The sequence below is a fragment of the Larus michahellis genome, chromosome 4 (assembly GCF_964199755.1).
Source record: "Larus michahellis chromosome 4, bLarMic1.1, whole genome shotgun sequence".
NCBI classification, from domain to species: Eukaryota; Metazoa; Chordata; class Aves; order Charadriiformes; family Laridae; genus Larus; species Larus michahellis.
The window spans coordinates 52,725,123-52,739,301 of record NC_133899.1 but is presented as its reverse complement, the minus strand read 5'-3'; positions in this window follow the sequence as shown (position 1 = coordinate 52,739,301).

Here is a 14,179-nt window from a genome sequence, read left to right as displayed (position 1 = left end):
GTGCCAAAATGCATGTAAGGTGTATCTGGTACTGTATAAAACACAGCGCTAATAAGATTCTGGTTCTCGGGCACATGCAGTCCTCCATATCCTAAATACATCACAGCACACAGCAAATTCAAATAGAGGTGACTCCCCCCTGCTTCATGTTGCTCATGACAGTTCATCCCACAGCTGCGTGTGTCTCTTCACTAGGAGTGAAATGAGGATTTATCCTGCAGGCCATGCAGGAGAAGACACCACCTACACAAACAGTCTCTGCCCCAGGAAAGCTCAGGCAAGCAGAGGCAGGCTTGTTAGTCATGACCTTAATGTAAGAGAAAGTGAATTTTCCAGTCACTGGAGATGTAGGTCCATGGACTGTCACTTTGTCTGGAAGCAATTTTAGCTCTCTCAATGGCTCCACTGACGTCCTGTCACTGCATCAGTCCCATGTAGACATTAATATAAAAAGGACACAGCAGACTCCGAAATAGAGTTCTCAGCCTCTTTCCCTCCAAGAACACTGCAAAATGGGGGCCGGGGTGGCGGGGAGAGGGGGGAAGTGGGAAGTTTGTGAATATGCATATGAAAAATATCTCAGAGAGCCTCCAGGTGCTACATAAAAACCTACTTTCTGCAGAAATGGTTGTCCTTACGTAGCTTGACACTCAGGGTACCTGCAAGCAGTGCAAGCACATCAGGAGCTGGAAGAAGGATGTCACCAAAGAGAAAACAGAGTTAGGAACTGTTTTGCCAGCTATGTAGCATCTGTATGGTTCTGCAGTGACACAGAGCTTGAATGAAACATGGACAAAACTCCAGGTGGGGGCCTTCCACATGTCAAGGAGGGAGACAGCAGCAGTGCCACCAATGTCAACAGAGCGCCCGTTGAGGAGCACTCTCCCCATAGTATCCAGCTCTGCCTTGCAGTATCAAACATATCGGTAGAGTTTGCAGTCTAATTAGAAGGATGTGCAGACACATCACAACTTCTCCTGCGTGTGTCAGGGGAATAGGGAAGAGCCTTCAAAACTTCCTAAAAGCTTTATCTTCTGCAGAAAGAAAGAGAAGGCATATTTGACTTCCAAAACATGAAGGGGCTCTTCAGCTCTAGAGGAGTAAGGCCCTAAAAGACCATGGGCAAGTTTATCTCTTGGCCACTGATGAATTTCAGAATACCCAAGGGAGAAACGTGGTTTTGTCCAAGAACTGCCTTAACAGGAAGCAGAAGAATGAAATAAGGATTGGCTGTAAAGGGGAGAACCTATTATCAAGCCACCATGTTTACAAGAAGACCCTCCAGAGTCCATAGTTAAATAGAGTTACACACCTTTTCCAGTGAGTCATCCTCAACAGCCAGATGTGGAGGTGTGGGCAGAGGCCACCCAGTCCCACCTAAGTTACCCAGCCTTTGCTGTAGGGAGTCAGAGAGACAGAGAAGGCCATTGTTGGAGGTGATCATGTCCGCTACAAGTTGACGGTATTTTTCTGTGGAGCAGTCAAATGGCAACGTGAAAATACACATCCTGGAAGCCAAAACAAGCAAACAAGGCTTTAGCTTAGCCAGGTGGTATATGCGTATGTACTCAACATGGGGTACACAGGGGAACGAACACAGGCTTCTCCAGGTACCCAGCAGGGCTAAAATGTCTCCAGTGCAATGGGAAGTGAGCCCATTCGCCCATCACATGTGAAAACAGGAGGAACAAAATGGCATGGCAGATGCCAGGCAGAGCAGTAGGAAAGCTGACAGCAAGCAAGAACTGAGGTTGAAATGAGAGAGGGATGAGCTGATCACAGGATACAAAATACAGGCCAAACCCAGGTTCATGGGCAGAATGAGAATTGAACTAGAAAAAAACCTGGCCAAAGGCCACATTATTTGCAGTTCATAACAAGACCCAGTTTTAATTGGCAGGATACACAGCAGGAAAAAGGGCAGTAAGATTAGAGGTGATTTTCCAGCTGGAGGGAGCAAAAGAGGGGGAGGCTTCCTTCCTCCAGCACAATCATTTTTGAAAGTGTGAAGAGAAGACAAACACACGCTGGCCGCAGAATTTTTCCAAATATGTGTTAACCATTGCAGTTTGTAAAAGTGGCCTGGATAGGGCGGAGAAGTCTATGTTTAAACTAAGAAGAGGGTATGACTGGTTTCCAGAACTGACAGGAAGACAAAGGTCTGGGTATTCTTGCTTGCTAGTTAACCCAGGAGCCCATAAGATGAAGAGGAGTATCTTGAGTGCAGAGCAACTCCCTTAGCCGTGCATCTCTATTTTGCTTTCACAGAATTTTTCTGCAAGTTTCGCCTGTGTAAATATTCTCCCCAGACTACAGCCCAACAGGTCCAGGAGCAGCTATGTCCTTGTGATGCTTCACGTGAGATCTCCAGAGGCTTCGTCTGCATTGTTTTCTTTATAATCAATCCCTTGATGATACCCTTTCTCATTTTCCAAGGGGCAGGAGATGGGAAGGTGGAGGGTATGCCCTGGGCAAAGGGGAAATCAAACCAAATTCACACAGGACCTGCTGACGACTCCCCTCCCCTCCCTCTCCCCTCCCTGAAGCACATAAGGAGGAACAGTGGTGGGCCAATGTGCCACCCAGATGAGACGGTGCAGTAAATTATCACATTCCTTAATACTATCCATGGGTTTGCATAACCAATTAGTAGGACTTTGTATCGCTGCAGCTGCTGTGAGATGGTTTCCAGAGATTGTTCTGACTTCATCTTCTTAGGGGTTCCTAGGTTACTAAATGCTGCGGGCTAAACTACCACACCACCAACAGCCTCCATGCTGCCTCAGTGAGGGTGATGATGAAAAGCCAAGACACTCTCCTGGCTCCTCTCACAGCTACGATTTAAGGAAGGTAAATTCATAGGTACTTGATAAGAAGATGAGAGGCAACTTGTGGCAATACATGACTTTAGCAGCCCATGAGGCGGAAGGGGGTGTAAGTGGTCCCACAGGTGTAAGGAGGAGAAAAAAGCCCTCTTTTCTGCTTCTCAGAGACAGATGCTGCCTCTGTCACAGCAAGGGTCAAACTCTGTTCAGCTGGGAGAGCTGTGCCTACAGCAACTGTTTCCAGTAGCAGTTGTGGTGGGGAATCGGGAAATAAATAGACTGTGTTAGTGCCCAGGAAATTACCTTGTTACCCTAGTTTCATGCTCACTCCTTATCCTATGGGAAGCACCTGTTGTGTTACGAGGACAAGGGGGAGAAGAGGAAATGAGGCAGGATGGAAAGAAACACAAAATACACCTTTTCTCCCCCTCTTCCCAGCACAACTATACAGGAGCAAATTCACTGAGTGGCCTCCAAATCTTTTTCACTTGCTAATATGAGGACCCGCTTAGCAAGCTGACATGTCCATCACCAACTGGGAGCAGGAGGCTGTCTGTGCTCCTGAATTTCCCTCCTCCGCTTTGCAACGAGCAGCGAGTGCCGGGGCTGCCTCTGCCGGGCGCCGCAGCCAGCACCCAGCATCTCCCTTACCCCGGCACCTCCTGCCTTCCCCGCTGCCTGCTTCCGACAAGCTCCAGATCTGCTTCTTGCCTGCTACTGCTGTGCTGTAGTGCAGGCACGCGGGCCAAACAAGCAGATGGATTTTATTTCTTAAGTAGCAAAATTACTATTTGTGTTCGGTGGGGGAAAGTGGTCCAGCTGTGGCTGTGAGCCCTGTGTACAGCACCATTCAACCACGGCAGCGGTGAATGAAGCTGCTCTACGAGAGAGGCTGGCTTCGCAGGCCCTACCCATAGCCTTTCTCCTTCCTTCATTGCCAGCCAAGTTCTATAAATAGCAGCAGCTGTGCAACAACTAACTTCCACAACTTTTGTTTCCTTCCAGAGGGCTCCCCTTCACTCCGTTTTGCCTGCTGGGGAACGTGAACCTGTGCCAGCTCGGAGCTACCGCTGGCAACTCCCCACCACTGGTGAGGAAATAGCCTGTAATGAAGCCAGGTGGAACTGGCAAAGGCATTAGGGAATAAGAAGAGCAATTTGGCTGGTGCTTTGGGGCCAACAGGGATCCTCATACAAGTAGTGCCACCAGATCTGCAGTGACTACACGTGCCCAGACTCCTGTTATACACAGCACTCACGAGAGCTCTCCCTGTTGCCCACCACAGCCCACAGAGGCGATGGGAGATGAGCTCAGAGGAAGGGTGAATCACCACTGTACTCTCTTCATTATACTATTTTCTCCCCAGAGCTGAGCTAACAAAACCATATGAGCATATGTTCTCTTGTCTATTGTCAGAGCTACAAATCAAAACTGTGATTCATGTGAAACTCTACATTTTCCGTATTAGACCCCAACTTACCTCAGTACTGTAAAGGTTTGGTGTTAACTACTGTGAAATGCTGACATCCAAAATGCAAAATATGAACACTGAAGATGACAGAAAAGCTTTATACAAAGAACTCTGCCAAGAGAAAAAAAAAAGAAAAAAAACACTTTGACAGGAAAAAGACATGGTTACTAGTAACAGAGGCTAGATGCAATATTAAATCATCTCGACCAGTGACTTTGTTTCCAGCATTTACAGAGGTCTATGTGTGTGGGGCACAGCCCTGAAGGTAGAAATGTACAAGGCAGAGCTAGGGCAGACCTTGTCCTGCTGTCCAGTCCATCCCATGGCTCTAGCTCAACCAGTCCTGACGCCTTTTTACTGACTACTCGACTCATTTGAGTTTGGTTACCGATTACTGTTTTTATGAGTTCCCAGTTCTGCAGGCTTTCATCTGGCCATGAATCTGCAGTGAACGTGACTGCTTACACACACTCCCTGTGGAGGCAGAAGATATCCACAGGGAAGTGAGACCTTCGTTGAATGTGAAAACCAGCCTGAGTGAAAAGTCTCACGACAAATCAATCAAAGCAGACCCAATTCACAGCCTGGGATCCTGTTCGGGTGAGAGAGGAGAATGAGTATCTCAAAGGAGAGTTTAGGTGGGAAAAGGAACAGAGGAGAAAGAGACACAGATATCCGTAGCTGAAAGTCTGAAGGGTCTGGCAGGAGCTCTGACTCCAGGGCAGAGGAGGGGTTTTTGGAATGGGAGACGCAACAAGGAGTGCAACACAAGAGAAAGAGGGAATAGAGAGATGGGATACGGTAGGAAAATTGATGGAGCTCGTAGCAAGTATTCCCATCTGTGATACAAGTAGGACTAGTGTCAAGTAGGTCTTGGGCACCTGGGTGACCAGACCCTACCATAGTTCTGACCCTGGAGATGGGGGCAGGAAGAGTGAGACTGATATCTTCCTTAAGGACACAAGGAGGAAACCTCAGGCAGTGGCTGTCTGCTGGACCTTTAACTGCTGACCCTTTTCTTTTGCCTTTGTATTACTTTCCATATGGTGAACCAAGAGTCAGATAACTGCCTTGTCTTAATGTATTTTTCAACACATGACAGCAGCATCGGAGCAGGGGGGACAGGGACTACATGCACAGGGTCATCATTTTAAGACCTGCATTAGCAAGTCATTGTGTGTTTTGGGGACAGAGTTTTTTTGAGACCTGAAACAAAGCAAATGAGAGGTTTTTTCCAAGGCTGATAAGAGAGTTTGATTTTCTTGATCACTTCAGATTCCAGCCCTTCTGCTAAAGTTGTCCATAAAGCAGGCTGCTTTTCCAGTTTGGTTGGGGGTGGGGATTTTTGTTGTCAATGCCCCTGCTTCAGCAGTGGCAGTCCCACCTTGCTCCTCTCCTGCAGTGGCATCTTGAACTCTTGTTCTAGACAGAAACTGTTGCTGAGCATGTGATTCTACAATTAAAATGTATTTTAATAGGCACTAGGAAAAAAAAATACATATTCAGATTACATAGAATAAAACAGATGGACTAAGCATTTCTCTGATTGTGCTTAGCAAAGACAGCTGGGGGATTTACAGTTGGGAACACAAGGATTTTCACTTTCTTAACCCATAATGGATGGTTTGCAGCCACTCTGGCTGCCAGCATTACTTTCATTTCATGATGGCAGCCCAAAGAAAGCAGCTTAGTATGGCCTGGAAGAGCCCCAGGGGAAAGTCACAGGCTGGATGGACTGTGGTATCAGCTCCCTGAAAAGAGCTGGTGATAGAGCTACAGACTCTGCAGACTTTCTCCACTTCACACAGCAGCAATAACTGGGTTACAGCAAATCTTTTGGCATCAGATAAAACCCAGCTGTTTCATATTACCTCCTACAAACTTCTGGTTAGAAAAATGGCCACATGCAAATGGCATATTCCTTCACTCAGAGCTGGCCTCCTGCATCTTGCTGGGGCTGAATTAGATCCAACCAGCAGCTTGCTGAATTCAGTAGGTTATCTCTGAGGCTCTGCTGCCTGTTGGCAAGCTCTGAGCATTGACTCAGGAAGAGCACTTAAGCCCATTCCCTGAAATAAGCTTGGCAAGCCAAGATGTAAGCCCTTTCATGGGGTCCTTTAGATGGCCTCTGACTGAGCAAGATATGGGGGCTGAGGCAGGACGCTCACAAAAAGCCAGGTCTTGTGTGACCCATTTGTGGCCCAGAGGCCAGGTTCTCACATCAGCTCCGCAAGCTGCAGGGGTGGCTCATGAAGCCAGGGCTGACCTCTGAGTGGCACATCCCCATTGCTAACAGCTCGCATGGTTCTTGACTCTCCCTGTCTTTGGTGCTGGGACTGCACCGTCATCCTGAGGTAGAGGTAGGTTCCTGTTTCTAAAAGCCTTTTAAAACCTCAGTAGTAAGGACTACAAACAGGCAAACTACAAAAATCCATGAGTTTTAAGCTGTCATGATTTGGAGGGGCTCAGCTCATCCCTTCTTAATCTTTGTGGCAGGCAATACTGCCTGCTGATGCATCACACGAGCCTGGGCTTTCATATAAGCATGCAAAAACAGTTACCTAGTCAGTGGCCCACCAAAATGGAAGGGCTGAGCAAGAGAAAAGCCTGCCTTGAACATCACCAAACCAACATGTCACAGCAGCACCCTAAACTTAAGTTTCTACCTCAACCTGGCAAGCTCAACTTGCTGTTCAGCAGACATAAGGCTGTCAGTCTGGGAGATTTGAGTGACTTCTGCAAAATTATTTCCATATGAGAGAAGAAGATGAAAAGCTGTACACGGAAATAGGGTCTGAATCTGAAGATTACAGGTAACTGCACAGCTTGACTCTCAGATCAGTGGCTGGGAATACAAAACCGTCAGTTAGGAAAACCCTGTAATTTCTAGCACACACGGTCAGAATTCAAATCAACAGAAAAACTGGTACAGGTACAGCATCATTGGTAGGGGTGCCCATTATAAAAAGAGCTCCATTTTTCTTCTCAAGCAATGCATCTTCTAAGACGTATGTTGTTGAGAGACATCGCTCGTATTTTCAGTGTTTTGGGTCAGCCATTTTCCACTGCACCTGTTATTAGTCTAGAGACTGATGTGGAGCTCTAGGGATCCCAAATGTTTACATTTCTGTGATCCAATGTCAGATGGACTCAGGTAACTAATGAAAGAAGGCTCTCTAATAAAAGATGGGATCTCTCCTTTTCACTCATCACCAGTATAAATACAGATTCCCTGCAGCAACTTCACAGCTCTGTTCCTGATGACCAAGCCAAGTCACATCATGTCATCTCACACCACGAATCTGAAGAAGTACCAACTCTGAAAACAGGACTGGAAAAGATCCTCAAGAGAGCCTCTACATCACCCTATTGCCTTAAGGCAATCAGGTCAGATTGAGTTAAACTGCTCCTGAGATAAGTGTATCTAACCTGTTCTTAAAAGTCTCTTATGACAGAATGCCACTGCCTTCATAGATGGAAAGTTAAGAGACTTTTTACTAAAGCTTAAACTAAGTCTCCTTTGCAGTGATTGAAACCAATTACTCCTTGTTTCAGCTACAGTAGATATGACCAAAAAATTATTCTCTTGCTTTGCAGCAATTCCTGATCTTTGTGAAAGGCTCTTCGCTAGGACTCTAACCTTTCAGCTTCCACCAACATTTCTGCAACTCAGCAAGTTTTCCAGATCCTTGCTTGTTCTGCTCACCCTCCTCTGGATTTCTTCCAGGTGGTTTTACACCCTTATTGGAATGCAGTGCTGAAAGCAGGACAGTTTTCCAGGTGTGGCCTTCCAGCACAAGCTAGAGCAGAAGCATTATTTCAGAAGTCCTATATATGATAGGCCTACTGACATATTCTTTGCACTAGCAAGACATTGTTGACTCACATTCAAGTCTCGCCCCAGACTGCTTTGACTCGTCCCAGGTTTTTTTCTGGTGTGGTGCCATCAGGTCCTTTTGTATCTGTGCAGCCAACACGCCTTACTGAGTTACATCCTATTTGATTGAGAAATTATTAGATTCCAGGAAATCAGAAATCACAATTCTTTTTCCACAGAAAGAGCAGATCTACATCTCTGTGCTTCTTAAAGGATACATGTGGTCAGATTTTAAGACAAAGCAAGAGTAAGACTCACCATGAAGTACCAGCTTTTGGGTGGGGGGAAATCGATATACCTGTTCTAATTTTGTAGTATTGCTAACAAGTTCTACAGCTGCGCAAGCTCTGCAGTGCTTTAGTAGCTAAGAAAAACACTACTTGACAGTTGAGAGTCACAGTCCGTTGGGAGCATCAGTCACACTTTTCTTTCACCAGGCAAAGCAATTCCTTCTGCTTTTTTAGATTACCTTGCAGAGTCAGGCACATTCAGGTCATCCAACACAAGCAGGATTAATAATGCCTGAGCAAGATGGAAGCATTCAAGAACAATGGCACAAATATCAATAGCTAGTGTGTTGTTCACCACACCCTGCAATTTTTTTCCCCAGCATCCCCCAGTCAGACAGAAGATAAGATGTTTCTTTCAAAACTTTCTAAGCAGAGGACACAGGCAATGCAACCCATAGATTTGAATCCCCAGCTCTCCTGGGTGTCTTGGTTTTTTAGAAGCTCACGCACCTGACCATGAACAGAAAACCAGAAAATGCTAAACAGAAATTTAAAAAATAAAAGAAAAAAAGAAATTGTTAAACTATGTCCAGATTCCAGGGAAGACTGTGCTTTGGATACTCTTCCTCATAGTGTTTTATCCTGTACTCACAGGTAGTGAGTAGCTCAGTGTCATCCAGAAGGACATTTGCTTGCTGTTTGCTCTTTCCCAACAGTAGAAAGGATGTGCAACAGAGGACTTGGTTTGGTAGGTCATGGGATTTGAATGCACACATTCCAATGTTTCTTTCTCTAATGAACACTGAAGAAACGTGTCCCACACAAGTTGCAAGAAGTATGAAACTTCTGAAGGCGTTGAAGTGATGTTAGTGATCTAACATCACTGAACATCTAATTCCAGGGCAAAGACAGCTTTGAATTTGATCTGATACTCTATGGGAAACTTGTGGCAAGAGTGGAGTCAAATCCGTAGCTGCTTGTTATGTCAAACCAGGCTGTAGGACGCTGCTAGAACTCCCTACCCATTGCGAGCTCCGCTCCTAGGCTTATGTTAAAAGTTGTTAATTGCTGTGACCAGGTCATTGCTTGCAGAGTAGGTAGGTGCCTCACCCTCCAAGACTATCAGTGATGGCATAAAGCCTGTTACATATGCTGCTATATAAGATCTTCAGGAAGCATCGGTTCCAAGCGTACCTTTGACGTGCAGGAGAAGTGGCCAGGCACAAACACGCAGCATCCACCTTCACTGAGTAGTGCGTTGCACATACAAACTCAGCCTGTCCTCATAACCCAGCTTGGTGGGGTTCCACTTCTGTCCAGAGAGGAAATAAACCAAAGACTCACCACTCTTGATGGCAGCAGTGAGCTAAAGACATATTAAAAAAATGCTAAGTAACCATGAGAAATCCATGGGAATTTAGCCTGAAAATGTGAGCTGGATCCAGACAAATGTTGGCATCTCCCCAAAGCACTGAAGGAAATAATGCTGGTTAAAGAAGCTGAGGATCTGGCACATGGCTACATTGCTGAAAAGTAGCTCAGAGGGGAAGAAAAGTTGCGTAGAGCACTAGGAGCTGGACTTCCCTCCGAGTTCTGCAGCTCTCTCTTTTACTTGGCCCATGGCAGAGAGCTGTGCTGAGCCTCATCTCCCACTGCATTGAACTAGACCCATCTTCTATTGCTGGGTAGGGAAGCATTCAGCAAATAATGTTTCCATCATGCTTTTGAAGGGATTTTATGAGCATGAAGCATTGTTTCTGCTGTTGTTAGAAACAAGAACAGAGTCTGCTGCTGAATAATTCATTTGATGCAAAAAACAGCCAGCGAGTTGTTGAACAAAAATGCTGTACAATGAGGCATAATTACCGAGTGGTTACAGGGAGCGGGACGCAGATGGAGCTCTCAGGTTGACTGGCGGTGATGTCAGGCCACAGACAAGCTCAGATGTGTGTTGGGCCGCATACTTCATTTTCTGAATTATTCTAACTCTTTGCCTTTAACCTTTGAGATATTAAAGGACTATCTGCTTTGGAGGGACCACCTCTAGTGGAGAAAGGGAATTCAATGATCCCAACATTTTTGGTACTTGACCTTTCTGGTAAGAGTGAAGAAGCAGTAACCAGTGCTGACCGGGAGGTACTGACCTGCCACAGCAATACTGTTTTTCTTGACAGGAGGAATGGGGAGAGCTGCTCATTCCCAACAAACATCCCATGTTGTGGACACCAAAGCTTTCTGTGGCAATTTTTTAAAATGCCGAGGAGATTTCCTACTTCAGAGAGCTGTTTGAAAAAAGATACCAGCATGCGCAAAGCCCAGCCTGCAGAGTGAGAGCTCTAGAGCCAAGTCTCTGTTCTTCATCAAATCACACAGAAAACCTCCTTCTGCTCTGGCTTGAGAAGAAAACACATTCCTGCCCCTCAGGTTATATCCTTTCCTCACACATGGTCAATCACTGGCTTGAAAAGGGATATGAGACCTCAAAAAACTGCTGCAAAACTCTATTCTCATTTATGTGCACAGAGCTGTGGTGCCCTGATTCTCATCCAGGGACTGTGAAAGTTTTCAGTGTGCCATCAAAAAACAGGCACTAAACCAAAAACTAAACCAGAAACTGAGACCTACTTCAGCTCACTTGTCATCAGAGTTAAACAAAAACCAGAACTTCCAGATACTACTGGCGGATTCAAGCCTGGCTTAAGAGGCTGAAAGACAGAAGTCCCGCATCCCAGGTCTCCAGCTAATTCTGGCCTGTGAGCCAGATCCAAGGGATGGGGAGCCTGGAAGATACGGGTGGCCTGGAGCCAGGAAGAGAAAGTGGAACACGAGAAGAGGCTTTATCATGCATTTTCTTTGTAATAGCCAAAATACCCTTCTGTTCTTTCTCACATATCCTAGAGAGAGCACAGCTGAAGTGTGAAGAACTGTATAATGGATTTAGTAATAGTATTGATCTTCTGTCATTTAAAAAGGGACTCTGAGCTTAATCAGATCTGTAGAAGTGTCTCATTATATACTTTGCCAAAGGAAAGGATTAGCTATCAGAGAAAGAAAAGGCCCTTCAGCAGGCACGGGTTTGCTCTGCGGGATGAAAAACCATTCATTTACTCTTACCCTTATATGTATTTAAATGGGAAAGGATCCAAACAACTCTCCATGAGATTCTGCCTGGAGGAATTAATACAGCAGCAATAAACAGAGGTAGACTCAGCAACACAGCAAACCGGCTCTTAGCTTTTCAACACCCTGATTTAGCTCCGTAATCTGGCCACCTAAGCATTAACAGTAGAGATTGGTTCCATCTGTCTCTGACTGTTACCAGGAATTCAGTTTCCACCTTCTGAGGTGCCTTCCTGCTAGTGAGATACAAAGCATTGTTTACTTGCAGGCTGAACACATCTGACTGGGAAGTGACACAGAGAAAGAATAAACCAGAAACCCCCTGATGCCATTTTTATAGTCACCTCTGAGACAATAGAAAATTGGCTTATCGCACTGTTGCCTGTAATGCCCTCTCAGGAAACACTGAATAGTTTCATTTCCTTGACACTTGATGCCATAACTCCCCCATCTGTCTTTCAGGGTGGCTGCAGATGAGACGGATGGCTTCGTGTCTGTGTTGCGACAGTACTGAAGCCATGCTGACATGGCGTAGAGGCTGGAGAATTGGCTACTCAACATGAGTTGGCTCTACCAGCAGTGAGCAAAATATTTCATGTTGGACATAAACAGTGACTTTGGAGTGAGAATTTTTTTTAACATCTCAGAAATTCTCAGTATATTCCGGGATAAGCACACACACATATACTTGCAGGATAACTACCAATTTGGTTTGCGGGAGATACATTAAACAGCTAATCCAATTCCATGCAAAATCTACACCAATTTCTACTGCTGAATCCCACAAACAACAGAGGGAATTCAAGAGCCTCTTTATTTCCCATCACTGGAAGTATTTCTCATTAGTTTTCTTTCATGTACTTCTTTTTGGAGACTTTTACTTAAAACATCTCACTATTTAATATAGGCGGCTTGCAGATGGCTTGCTTTCTTGGACCAATACTGATCTACCTTTATCAGCACTGCCATTGTACTCCTTCATCCTGATCCCCACTTGCACTTAGTTGTGAGTTTGCCATTGCCTTGGCAGGTTTGCAGAGAAGATAATGGAACATTATTTGGGTCCTGGAGGTTTTGGACAGCCCCTGTGTCCAAAGCACATATATGAGGAAAGGAACCATAGAATAGTTTACATTGGAAGGGACCTTAAAGATCATCTAGTTCCAACCCCCCTGCCATGGGCAGGGACACCTCCCACTAGACCAGGCTGCTCAAAGCCCCATCCAGCCTGGCCTTGAACACTTCCAGGGATGGGGCATCCACAGCTTCCCTGGGCAACCTGTGCCAGTGTCTCACCACCCTCATAGTGAAAAATGTTTTCCCTGATATCTAATCTAAATCTCCCCTCTTTCATTTTGAAGCCATTACCCCTTGTTCTATCACTACCTGCCCTTATAAAAAGTCCCTCCCCATCTCTCCTGTAGGCCCCCTTCAATTACTGGAAGGCCACTTTAAGGTCTCCCTGGAGCCTTCTCTTCTCCAGGCTGAACAACCCCAGCTCTCTGAGCCTGTCCTCATAGCAGAGGTGCTCCAGCCCTCTGATCAACTTAATGGCCCTCCTCTAGACCCGCTCCAACAGGTCCACATCCTTCATGTGCACAAAACCAAATGACCAAGAAGCAGTTAATCCTTTCATTTTCTAACAGTAAGGAACCTTCTTCCATGGCAGAGGTGGGTTAGCAGGCAAGCAGGGTATCTGCTTGGATCAGTGCAGGCAGGCAATCCCAACGTGGCCTTCAAAGCAGAGGAACATCTCTCTCTGAACCAAAGATAACTTCAGCGTGGCAGGAAGAGCCACTGCCAAATTTTAAGAGAAGCCTGAAAGCAGCTGTCAAGCCTGCAGCCCGTGCCAAGGTGGCAGAGAGCTGCAGTGGGTGTACCGCTCTGCCACAGGCAGCTCTGGCCTTTGAGAGACGTCCCCCCAGGCTGGTGGCTGCTCCCAGGGCAAACTGGCTGTGACTGCTGGAGGGGCAGAGGGCGAGGAGGAAGAGATGGTGGGAGTATAAATTCTCACTCCTTGTGTAACTACTGGATTTCACCCAGCAGTCACTGACAGATGACAAATTTAGCAGAAAAGGAGGACCATTTTTTTTTACTGTTCCTATTAAGAAGGTGACAGCATTGGAAAGGTGATATTTATTATTTACCTACACTGCAGTATGTTACTTTAGTACTTTAGTCTGACACTCGAGTCCAGTGATCTCAGAGATATTTTAAGAAGCCTGTACCTTTGAAATTCTGATGTAGACCCAAAAAGCTTGCAGAGGCAGGAGTATCCAGCAGCTACAAATACATTTTCTAATTACAGGAGTCGCAAGTGAAGAGCAGCTTTATCTAAAAAGAGAACTTTCGCCTTATGCTCAACCATCTATTTCATACAATAATTGAATGTCTGCTGAAAAACCGTCTTGTCATCTGTTGCAATAAAAAGAAAATGTTTGATCATAGCTTGGCTGTGCTTGCCGAAATGCTGCAGCCCACGGCCTCGAGGGCAGAAAGCCTGACCAACTCCCTTCTCAGAGCACCCCTCACCCATACAGAAACGTTTTGGTCCCCTTGCAGGTTTTGCCTATGGTGCCAGAGCCCTTCCCTTCCTAAAATAAAAGTCTTCAAGCTCTGCTTCCACTGTCAGAGTATTTCTTACAGGGGTACTTTG